The sequence below is a fragment of the Sus scrofa genome, chromosome 4, assembly GCF_054392235.1.
Source record: "Sus scrofa isolate SSC_HxYL_T2T_F1_AM1 chromosome 4, Sscrofa_HxYL_maternal_Yorkshire_Landrace_v2.0, whole genome shotgun sequence".
Lineage (NCBI taxonomy): Eukaryota > Metazoa > Chordata > Mammalia > Artiodactyla > Suidae > Sus > Sus scrofa.
Genome location: NC_139386.1, coordinates 59,217,565 through 59,230,574, shown reverse-complemented (window position 1 = coordinate 59,230,574; position 13,010 = coordinate 59,217,565).

Genomic DNA, 13,010 nt, shown 5'->3' with positions numbered 1-13,010 from the left:
GAGGGGCGGGCACAGCCGGGGGGCGGGGCGAGGGCGCGCGCGGTGCCTGCTGGGAGTGGGGGCGGGCCCAAGGGCGGAACCTACAAGTGGGGTGGGCTGCGGAGCAAAAGTGGTCTGGCTGCTTTCCTTGCTCTGATTTCTGTGTATTTGCTCCCTGGTCGCCTAGGGAGGCAGACGGAGGAAAGGGCTGTTGGTCTGATATTTCCGGGCAGGAGTCCTAATGCCCAGTCCTTAGGAAAATACCCATCTGCCTTTTTGGAATATCGCGTACGTGGGTTTCCTCCTGGAGTCCCGGACGGCCTCACAAGGATTTTGTTGTTGTTGATTAAATTAATATAACGCCATATCTCTAGGAACCAACACAGTTTGGCACAAGTATATGCAAGAATCAAGGGAAGGAGAACTGACACTGGTTCAGTTCTTGACTTGTCCTACACTAGTGTTATTTGATTGTATAGTTTAAAGTAAATGCTCCTTGCAAGGGAGTCAAACTTTTTCAAAAGTAAAGTTTTCCCTCCTTCCCTCCCTTCCTTCCTCCCTTCCTTTCTACATTGTGGCAAGAAAAAAAAAAAAAAAAAGTCTAGCTCTTGAGGTCTCAAGTATGTACTGAGCCACATGGTTCAAAGGGCGCAGCCTCAACACAGAAAGCTTGTGGTGATTCCATTGGGATGTAAGGAGCTTCATGCGCTTGATGAGCCACTTCAAAGGTACTGAGGAAAGGGACGCTCTTCTAGGTGGGGTGCAGATGGATGCCATTCCACTGACGTGACGTTAGGGTGACAGACTGACAGGACTCAGTGGATGAGTGACAATCAAAGCTGTGCTAATGAAAAGAACTATGAGAGTATCCATTGCCTTTTATATAACTTTGACTATTTTCATATCAATATTCATTGAGAAAGAGGGAAGTGTGGGATTGAGAAACATGTGATTTACTTCAAGATTTGCTCTTGAATAAATCTATTTAAAAATGTTCATCTCAGACTTCTTGGGTCTCTAGAGGAACTTCAGATTTTAGAGCTGGAAGTAATGGAAATTATCTCACTATCCCAGCCAACTTTTTAAAACAGGATCAAAGAAGTTAAATGATTTGTCCAAATTAGTGGAAGAGCCAAGACTAAAATCCAAGTATCAAAGGCTTCTGATATTCTTGAATTTAAGAATCAGTGGCTTATCTAGATTGTGTATGTTTATTTTTACCTCATTGGGTCAACCAATATTAGCAGATTTTCTAGATTTTTGCTGTTAAAGTGCTCTGGATAGATGGTAAATATTTGTTTATTAGTCCAAATGAAATGGAAACATTTCCATGGTTTGGTTTAGGGTTTGGTTTGTCTATGTGTAGCTCAAGGAGAGCTCCTAACTTTGTTTTACACTTGTTTGTTTATTGTCTGTTTCCTCGGCTAGAATGACAGTCCCATAAGGAAAGAGACTGTCTCATTCACAGCATTTCCAGTGTCTACAAAGTGTTGATATGTAGTAAGTGTTAATTAAACATTGATCGCTTTTTGGTCCTCTTTCTATGATGTCTAATAAAGACTCATTCTTTGCTTCATAAAAAAAAAAAAAGGAAACATTTCCATTTCTGATGGAAATATTTTTATTCTTTTAGTTCATGAGCCTAGGAGTATAGGGAGCATTAGATGATTAGGATACCCAAGAGGACAGTTGCTAACTCTTAACATCTTTATTTAGTCTTCTTTGCTGATTTCTCCTTTAGGTGCTGCTTCAATGTGTCTATTTCCCTGTAATTTTGTGCTTAGTCTATTTATCAATTTACATCCTCATACATGGTTCCAGGGACGCTCATAACCATATTCTTTGCCCTGAGAACTTTCTCCCAGACTGGGTGTCTCTATGTCCATATTTCTAAGCACAAAGCGGGATGCTTTCTTACATATCATACCCTCCCTAACAAAGGCAGTCAACCACATTAGAAACCTTGCATTCATTCTCCACCTCTCCTTTCTTACTTCTCTTATGGAAGTAGCTGTTAAATGCTCTCCCGTTATGACTCAGAAATATCTCTCAAACCAGAACTCTTTAATTTCTTGAGTTATTTCCTCCCCCCAAACTCACTTCCTTGCCTAAGATCGTTCATAGTTTCTCAATTATTCATAAGATTTTTTAGCTTCACAATTTCCAGCCTCAGCAACAACCACTTCTGCTCAGGCTCCCTACTCTCCAATCATTTCTGTAATATACCTTCTGGCTCTTTCAGATGTTTGTACTTTTGCACATGCCTTTCTTTTTCCCTTGAGTGTTCTCTATAACAGAGTTTTCCAAATCTTCTTGCGCATAAGAATCAGGTAAAGTGCTTGTTAATAAGTACAGCTACTCATACTTTTCCCTGAGATTTATGATTTAGGGGACGGAATGGGTCCTGGGAAGCTCTGTTTTTAACAAGGCCCCTCACAGTCATTCTTTTTTTTTTTTTTGTCTTTTTTTTTTTTTTGTCTTTTTAGCTATTTCTTGGGCCGCTCCCACGGCATATGGAGGTTCCCAGGCTAGGGGTCGAATCGGAGCTATAGCCACCGGGTCACGCCAGAGCCACAGCAACGCGGGATCCAAGCCGCATCTGCAACCTACACCACAGCTCACGGCAACGCCGGATCGTTAACCCACTGAGCAAGGGCAGGGACCAAACCCGCAACCTCATGGTTCCTAGTCGGATTCGTTAACCACTGCGCCACAACGGGAACTCCTTTTTGTTGTTGTTGTTGTTGTTGTTGTTGTTTTTTGGATTCTTATCATTGAATCAGCTTAGCAAATAGGTTTCTGTCTTCCTCCACCATAAGAGTGTAAATCTGTTAACCTTGCACTTGGGAAAGCCTTCTCAATGCACAGGCAAAATTCAGTCCTCCAGGACAATGGCCACCTGCTGTAGCAGCGCTAGTTAGACAGTTTTCTTCCTACCACTAACCATGCACTATTATAATTTATCTGACAAAAAAAACACAAAAAACGAAAACAAAACTTCAGTGGCTTCCATTAACCACAAAATAAAATCTGCACTCAAGTCAATTTAGCACATCTTTTGAGTATCTACTATATATCAGATATTATCCTAGGTTTGATATGGAATTGAGTAAGACATGGTCCCTGGCCTCAGGGAGCTCACAGAGTATAGGACTGTACTTGGCCTTTAAAGTCTTTCAAATCTTGGCCCAACCTACTTTTCTCTCACATATTATTTCTCAAGGGCCTCTCCATACTCTGTGCCCCCTTCAGGCTTGGTCTCCTTTCAACTCAGAATGCTCTTCCCTCTCCCATTCCATCCAGTTCATTTCTGCTTTTTCTTTAGCTGTCACCTCAAGTATCTTTTCCTTAAAAAAGTCTTTGCTCTTCCTGACTGGGACAAATCCCTCTAATAATCATACTCACTTTGTATCTCCTTTAAAGCATTGGTCCCAGACTTGGTTTTCTATATGCTTGTATGATTATTTGACTAATTATTTGCCTCACCATCTAAACTGTAAGCTCCATAAGGACAGGGGCCTGAGTTGTGATTATTTATTTATTTATTTATTTATTTTGTCTTTTGTCCTTTTAGGGCCACACCCATGGCATATGAAGGTTCCCAGGCTAGGGGCTTATCGGAGCTATAGCTGCTGGCCTACGCCGCAGCCACAGCCACGCCAGATCCAAGCCATATCTTATCGGAGCTATAGCTGCCGGCCTACACCACAGCTCACGGCAACGCCGGATCCTTAACCCACCGAGCGAGGCCAGGGATCGAACCAACCACCTCATGGTTCCTAGTCAGATTCGTTTCCGCTGTGCCATGGTGGAAACTCCCTGAGTTGTGATTATATAGATGTTCACTGTGTAACTCTTTGTTTTCTGTTGCTAAATGTCTGCATTTTTCTGAGTTTGTTTTATCCCTGAATATCAGTTTGTCTTACATACCATATTTTATTATTATACTTATGTTTTATTTTTATAAATGATAATTATATTAATAATATTAATTTATTGTTATCATCATCATTATGTTGGGGCCCACAGTGTGCAGCTGCTTGATGTGGGAATCTCAGTTCCCAGACCAGGGAACAAACCCAGGCCACAGTGGTGAAAGCACAAATCCTAACCACTCAACCACCAAGGAACTCCCTAAATTTATTCATTTTTATGGACATATAGTTGATTTTCTTGATTTTCAATGTGCTGTTAATTTATGCTGTGCAACAAAGTGATTCAGTTATGCATAGGCACTCTTTTTTAAAAAAATATTCTTTCCCCTTATGGTTTACCATAGGACGTGGAATATAGTTCTCTGCTATGCAGTGGAGCTGAGTTGTTTATCCCCTCCATGTATAATAGCTTATTTCTGCTAATCCCAACCTCGAACTCCAGCCCTCTCCCTACCCCCTCCCCCTTGGCAACCACAAGTCTGTACTCCTTGCCCATGAGTCTGTTTCTGTTTCACTGATAAGTTCGTATGTGTCATATTTTATCTTCCACATATAAGTGATATTATATTTGCATACCACATTTAAAATCAAATCCTTTTTTTTTTTTTTTTGCTTTTTAAGTCCGCACCCGTGGCATATGGAGGTTCCTAGGCTAGGGGTCCATTCGGAGCTACAGCACTGCCCTACGCCACTACCACAACAACATCAGATCTGAGCCATGTCTGCAACCTCCACCACATTTCATAGCATCCAGATCCTTAACCCATTAAGTGAGGCCAGGGATGAACCCGAAACCTCATGGTTCCTAGGTGCATTCGTTTCTACTGTGCCACCACGATGGGAACTCCTTAAATCAAATCTGGAACATTCTAAATTCAAACTTAACAACATCGGAGAATTCCTTGATTAATTTATTTGTACCAGGGTACTTAAATGGATCATTTAATCTTTACAACAACACTTTAAGATATAGTCTATTATTAGCTCCATTTCATAGAATGGCTTATAAAAATGACTCCACTCCTGCCTCCCTGTCCCCAGCATCTAAAACCACTCTCCTTCTCTTTCTCCCCGCTGACCTTTTAAATAATTATACTTAGCAGCTATCTTCCTGCTCAACTTCATGGACTAGTCTCTTAGTCTGGGGTGCTTTCTCTTTTCTCTAACCTTGGTTTTCTCCTCCTTATCTTTCAGCTCTCGTAAGAGGACCTAGGACCTGCTCCAGATCAGATCAGCATCTTTGTTATAAGTAGTAGTTTCCTATAACAAATTACTACAAATTTAGTGGCTTAAAACCACAAATGGGGAGTTCCCCTCATGGCTCAGTGGTAGGGAACCCAACTAATATCCATGAGGATATGGGTTCTATCCCTGGCCTTGCTTAGTGTGTTAAAGATCCAGTGTTGCCATGACCTGTGGTGTAGGTGGCAGACCCAGCTCGGATCCCGAGTTGCTGTGGCTGTGGCTTAGGCTGGCAGCTACAACTCTGATTTGACCCCTAGCCTGAGAACTTCCATATGCTGTGGGTGTGGCCATAAAAAGACAACAAAACCAAAAAAAAAAAAAAAAAAAAAAAAAAACCCAAAGCAAAAAAGTACAGATGTATGATTTATTATCTTACAGTACTGAAGTTCAAAAATCCTAAAACCAATGTGTTGGCATAGCTGTGTTCCTTCTGCTTGCTCTTAGGGAAAATCCAATTCTCCAGTTGTTTTTCCAGCATCTAAAGGCTGCCTGCATGCCTCATCTCATGACCCCTTCCTCCATCTTTAAGGCCAGTAATGTGCCTTCCTCAAATATCTCCCCTTTCTTGTCCTTCTCCACCTCTCCCCCTTCCACCAGTCTCCTTCTCTTACACTGATTCTCTGACCTTCCTCTTTTAAGGACCCTTGTGATGACATTGGGCCCTCTTGGATACTTCAGGACACTCTTCTCATCTCAAGATCTTTAATGACACCTGCAAAGTCCCTTTGTCCATGTAAGGTGACATAGTTATAGGTTTCAGGGTTTAGAATGTGGACAAAATTGGGGGGAAAGGAGGGCATTATTTTACCTACCCCAATATACATTCTCAAATTTACCATAATTGTTAAGTGTTTGACACATAATAAAGTCTCAAAAATTATTTGTTCACTGGAGTTCCCGTTGTGACTCAGCGGTAATAAACCCAACTATTATCCATGAAGACAGGGGTTCAGTCCCTGTCCTTGCTCAGTGTGTTAAAGATATGGAGTTGCCCTGAGTTGTGGTGTAGGTTGCAGACGAGGCTCGGTCTGGTGTTGCTGTGGCTGTAGTGTAGGCTGGCAGCTACAGCTCCGATTTGACCCCTAGCCTGGGAACTCCTATATGCTGCACAGGTGGAGCCCTAAAAAGACAAAAAACAAACAAACAAACAAACAAAAAAACAACCAACCAACCAACCAACCAAAATCATTCACTAAATCAACCAATGAACAAGTCAGAAGTTTTCTTTCTTTTTTTTTTTTTTTTCTATTCTATTCTTAATCAGCAGTAATAAAACTAGAATCTTCAGAACAAGGAACATGAACATGGTAGCTCATTTCACTCTGGTCAAAAACACCAGGAATATTGTGCTTGGTTCTAAGTACCACATTTCACAAGTGAAAGAAGCAAACCGGGGCATGTTTGTTTGTTTGCCACTCCCCAGGCATGTGGAAGTTCCTGGGCCAGGGATTGAACCTGCTCCACAGCAGGGACTCGGGCCACTGCAATGGAAATGACAGATTCTTAACCCACAAGAGGACTCCCAAACTGGGGCGTATTTAAAGGAAGGTAGCAGGATGATGAACAATGAAAAGCCGTGTTAGTGAAACTCAGAGCCTTTATAATGTTTAGGGCTTAATCACTAGAGTTGAGTGAGGAAGGGTGTGAACAAGGAAAAGCCCATCATCCAAACTACCATCACCACTATTATCATAACAGCCTGTGTGTGTGTGTGTGTGTGTGTTGGAAAGATCATCTTTTTTAGCAGCAGTTTGCCCCAGAAGGAATTTTCACGGGTGATTATTTTTTAGAGAGGTAATTTTAGTTGTCCTAATGATCATACATAAAATTTTTTTGAAATAATACCTTCAACTGTGTTTTGGCACAAACTGAATAGTCACACATAATCTATTAACTAGGATTTTTTCTCGATATGCTGTTATTAGCTCTACTCCTTGAAATTCTCACCAGTGGAAAGGAATCACGTATTTTAAAATATGAACTAGTTTCTTTCTTTTTTTTTTTTGTCTTTTTGCTATTCCTTGGGCCGCTCTTTCAGCATATGGAGGTTCCCAGGCTAGGGGTCGAATCAGAGCTGCAGCCACCGGCCTACACCACAGCCACAGCCACAGCAGCTTGGGATCTGAACCGCATCTGCAACCTACACCACAGCTCATGGCAACGCCGGATCCTTAACCCATTGAGGGAGGCCAGGGATCTAACCTGCAACCTCATGGGTCCTAGTCGGATTCGTTAACCACTGAGCCACGAAGGGAACTCCAGAACTAGTTTCTAGAGAGTCATTTTCAAGTGCTGAGGAGGAGGTAATCGACATCTGTCCAAAGCTTTTTTCCTTTGCTCCAATTAAGATAGCCAGAGACTTTGTGAAAACCTTTGCATACTGGTCTAAGATTTAAAGCTAGGATGTACCAGTGTTTCTGCTGTATCAGAATGATGACAGAGATTATTGGATCTAGGAAATGCATTTCCCAATATTTTCATATCTTATAGCATCTTTGAATGTTTTATCACTTTGTTCTTCTTCATTCATCCATTCATTTATTCAAAAAATATTGATAGAGTGGTTAGGATATACCAGGATCTGTTCTACGACTTGGAAATTACCTGGTGAATCAAACAAATAATCCCTGCTCTCTCAGGGGAGCATTCTAGGAGGGAAGGGCATGAAAAAATAAGCTGAATAACAAGACCAAGACAGCTTATGTTAGATGGTGTAAGTGCTATGAAGAAAAATAAAGTTGGGTAAGAGAATAGGAGTTCTGTAGGAGTGAAGGGTGAGAGTGGAGGGTTGCAATTTTAAATAAAGTGGGGTGAGAAGGTGATACTTAAATAAAGACCTAAAGAAGGCGAAGGAGTGAACCAAATGGATACCTGGTTCCTGGGCAGAAGAGCAGCCAGTGCAAAGATTCTGCAGTGAGAGTTTGCCTGGTAGGATGTGTGGACAGGGGAGTGCTGGTGAAGGGAGGGTGGGGTTGGCAGCACTTCATGTCGGGGCTCGAAGACATTGGTGAAGATTGAGTTTTTACTGGCGTGAGGTGAAAAGTCAGTGGAAGGTTCTGACCCAGGCTCATTCTGGCTGCAGTGTAGGGAGACGGCAGCCAGGTCAAGGTGATCACAGGGAGGGTCAGTTAGAAGTCTGCAGTATTTAGCTGAGAGATGAGAGTAGCTGGGAGCAAGGTATTGGCAGGGATGGTGATAGCGAGTGGTCAGGTTTTTGTAGTAGTGAGAACACACGGGGTTTGCTGATGGATTGGAGGTGAGGTGAAAGAGAGAGGTATCGAGGATGATGCCAAGGTTTAGGGGCTGAACAAAAAGAAAGCTATAGTTATCATGATCTGAGAGGGGAAAGAGATGGCCTGGAGATAATCTGGTTTGGTTTTGTTTTTTCTTTTTAGGGCTGAACCTACAGCTTGTGGCAACACCAGATCCTTAACCCACCAATTAAGGCCAGGGATTGAACCTGCATTCTCATGAATACTAGTTGGGTTCTTAACCTGCTGAACCACAACAGGACTCCGCTTCTAGATAGTTTGTATGTTCCTCCATTAGGTTCAAAATCACCTGTGATTGCACTCAGGTATAACAAAATTCTGGAAATAAATGAATGTGTTAAGAGTCATTTTGGGGGAGTTCCTGTTGTGGCACAACAGAAACGAATCTGACTAGTATCCATGAAGATGTGGGTTTGACCCCTGGTCTCACTCAGTGGGTTGGGAATCCTGCGTTGCCGTGAGCTGCGGTGTTGGCTTGGATTCCATGTTGCTGTGGCTGTAGCGTAGGCTGGCAGGTGTGGCCCTAAAAAGCTAAAAAAAAAAAAGAATCAATTTCGGGAAAATTATGTAATAAAGGTGATACTGAGGTAGAGGCCTCATCTCGTTTGACATCCACTAAGTGGTTGGTGTTAGAAAACACTTTACAGTCAAATCTGATAACCCTTATACTCCTTAACGTCTTTCTGATCAGAGATGGACAGAGATGCAAAAAAACATAAAGAGCTATGAAGACAAAAAGTCTTAGACACTGTAGATCTAAATTATGAATTAGGGCAACACAACTTTTATCTTTGCAAAATTATTTTGTTTTTCATAATGGCTACTTTTGTACTCATTGTTGTGATTGAGTATTATATACAATGCATATTTGGCTCTAAGAAACAAACAAAAGAAACTCCTGCTGATGGAAAGAATGTGTACATGCTTGTTGAGCTGCTTAATAAATAACTATTTGATGATGACTCTGCAGTCTGTTTAAAGGATAATTCTTCTTCTGTTGCTTTAGAGAATTCTCTTTGGCATTCTAAAAATGGATGTAATTTCAAGGGGTAACCAAAATATATCAATTAGCCTGACATCGAGGTCTCTTTAACAGATCTATAAATTTCTAATTTCCTTTGCCATCTTAACCATGGTAAATCATCCTGAACAAGATCATTCTTTTGAACAACAGCCTCCTTATTAGCTGAGATCAATTGAGATTAGAAAATGAAAAATACACTAGATGCTGAGAACTCCTTATGAAACCACATTCATAGGATGAGTATTGAATGAAGATTAATGTGTTATTTTCAGCTTCTACATCATTGATTTAAACATTTATTCTCTATATCCCCTTGCTGGATTAAAGACTAATACATATTTGGACAGTTTGTTTGCTTGCTTGTATTATCTTTTCCCTATTGAGATTATGTATTAATGGAAGGAAATGATTTTTAATTCAGATGTAGCTTGCTTTGCACACCATGCGTGTTTTGAAAGTGCTACACATTAAGTTGAGTAAAATAGATTTTTCCACTGAATTATACATTAATGATTAAATCCTTTGTTTTAACTTCCGATAGATTTTCATTTGCTCTTTGGATAAAACACAAGATCTTTAGCACATCCTGTGGCCACTATGTGATCTGGACTCCACCTACTTTTTTTTATTTTTAGGAAAAAAATAAAAATATACAAGTTCCCAGGCTAGGAGTCGAATTGGAGGTGCAGCTGCCCACCTATGCCACAGCCACAGCAATACCAGATCTGAGCCACATCTGTGGCCTACACTGCAGCTTGAGGCAATGCCAGATCCTTAACTCACTGAATGAGACCAGGGATCAAAGCTGCATCCTCACAGACACTATGTTGTATTCTTAACCCACTGAGCCACAATGAAAACTCCTGGACTCCACCTGCTTTTATTTTTATTTGTCTTTGTAGGGCCACTCCCATGGCATACAGAGGTTCCCAGGCTAGGAGTTGAATTAGAGCTGTAGATGCTGGCCTATGCCACAGTCACAGCAACACCAGATCCAAGCTGTGTCTGCAACACTGGATCCTTAACCCACTGAGCAAAGTCAGGGATAGAAACTGTGTCCTCATGGATGCTAGTCAGATTCGTTTCCACTGAGCCATGATGGGAACTCCTGGACTCCACCTACTTTTAAAGGCAAACTCATGGCGCTCTTCTATTTCCAAACCCCAGATACCCTGGCCTGCTTTCAAATCCTAACACTTCAGACTCAAGATTTTTGTACATATTGTCTCAAATTTTAATTCTCTACCAGCTTTACTTTTTCCATATAACATAGATAGTACTTTACATCTTAATTAATGGTCTGTTTTCCCCAGTTAGAAGTTAAGTTCCAAAAGTGTATGGATTTTTTTTTTCATTTTTTTTTCTTTTATAGGGCCGCACTCGCAGCATACGGAGTTTCCCAGGCTAGGGGTTGAAATCGGAGCTACAGCTTCCAGTCTACGCCACAGCCAGAGCAATGCGGAATCAGAGCCAAGTCTGTGACCTACATCATAGCTCATGGCAATGCCGGTCCTTAACTCACTGAGCAAGTCCAGGGATTGAACCCGAAACCTCATGGTTCTTAGTTGTATTCGTTTCTGCTGCACCATGACGAGAACTCCCAAAAAAATGCCTGGATTTTAGTATTTCTTTCCTCCTCACTGTTGAATTTCCAGGGTCTAGAACTATATTGGGTATATAGGATGCATACAGAAAAAATGATAATAAATGAATAAATGAGTGAATGAATTATTCCTTTTCCTAGAATACCAATTTCCCTTCTCTGTACCTAGATAACTTCTATTCATTCTTCAGATTCCAGCCTAAATGTCACTTTTTCAAGCCGCCTTTTTAAAATCCCTAGGACAAATCAGCTTTCTCTACAATTTGTTCTTCCAGGTCTCTGTAGTCAAAGTTCCCCATAGCATTTATTAGAACTTTAACTTATGAAGTCCATTATTTGTGAGATAATTTGCTTAGCTCCTGTCTTCTCTAAACTGTAAAATGTCTTTATCTTGTTCTTAATTATCTCCCCAACATCTAGCAAAATGCCTGGAACATAGAGATGCTTTGTAAATATCTGTTGGGAAAAAACATGGTTAGATGGATGGCTAAGCAACTCCTCATTATACCTTTCAGTCCCTCTGTTCCACTTGTTCAATGTTAAGTGGTTAATGAACCAAAAAGGAATGTTTTATTTCTATGCTAAAGTCCTTATTTAAACATTTCCCTTTTTGAAAGCAGTAATGCTTGAGGATTCCTTAAAGTCGATGCACCCCCATAAAGTTGAATTAAATACATACTTCGTGGATTTCTCCTCTGGACCAAACCACATAGAGGGAAAGGTCATATAAGTAGTAAAAAGATCAGAAGCTTTAAAACAGAAAGCTCCCCTACACTCTGTCCAGTGAACTTGGCCAAGTTATCAGTTGAGCCATGGGTCCTTCATCTGTCAAACAGAAACAGCAATATCTACTTTGTATGGTTTATGTAGGGATTATTAATAATTCAGGTAGTGTGCTTGCCATATAATAGATACTCAAAAGATGGCAGCTGTTGCCCTCTCACTAGAAGGTAAGATCCCAGAGGGCAGACTTACTTGCATTCCTACTATCTATGTGTAGAATACTCTCAATAAAGGTTCATTAAACTGATCAGCAATGGGAGCCAGCTAGTAAAGGTTGGTTAAACTGATCAGAAGAATATGTGCCATTTCTTAACTCTTAAGGAGCTTAAAATCAAATAACTAAAATGTCCCCAAACAGATTCATGAAATACTTAGATAACAATGAAATATAATGCTTATTGTAGTGTAAAATACATACAAGATTAGAGCACAATATGTGTTACAGGTCATAAGTGTTTTGAATATCCAGGCAGGAAATGGTAAGAGGTGGCTGGCTATAGTTATTGGGAATTGATAAGTTCACATTCTTGTGTGTATACGATAGAGACCAGTAAGACTCCTACAGAAATATTCAATTTCGTTGTCAAAATTTGATGCTGGCTATACCAATGTTGGATAAAATGGATCGACCTTCTTCTTGTGTGTTAGTAGGATGGCAGACAAAATTGAGTTATTGATCTTGAGTAGCAAGGTGTATTTGTCATAGTAATGGATGCTCTTCTCCCCTTTAACAATCAGTGGTTAGCTAATGATCACAGATAGGTTCTGATGATGCTGGGCAATGTTGCTCAAATAGGGCCGTATTATGTGGCATACCTGGAAAACTAGAACATAGACTCGGTTCCATATTCTACTTCTTTGTAGCATGCTCTGCACAGGTTTTCAGGTGAATTGCATTATCCATTGTCATTACTTACAGCTGTCCAAACTTAGCAAACTCTTTGCTTGCAGCTCTACTAGACGGGACTGAGATAGCATGAGCAAAATAATGCTTCTTTTCTCTAGGACATTCTCCCGTTTTTTGTTACTTAGGTGTCTCTGTAAAGGCATTTGACATAGATCCAAACACAAGGGCACATCATTAAAGGCTTTGGATACACTAACAATCACTGAAAGCTTCCGATTCCTAATAATGGGAATTGAATGCAGCCACAGAACACTCAGCAGTC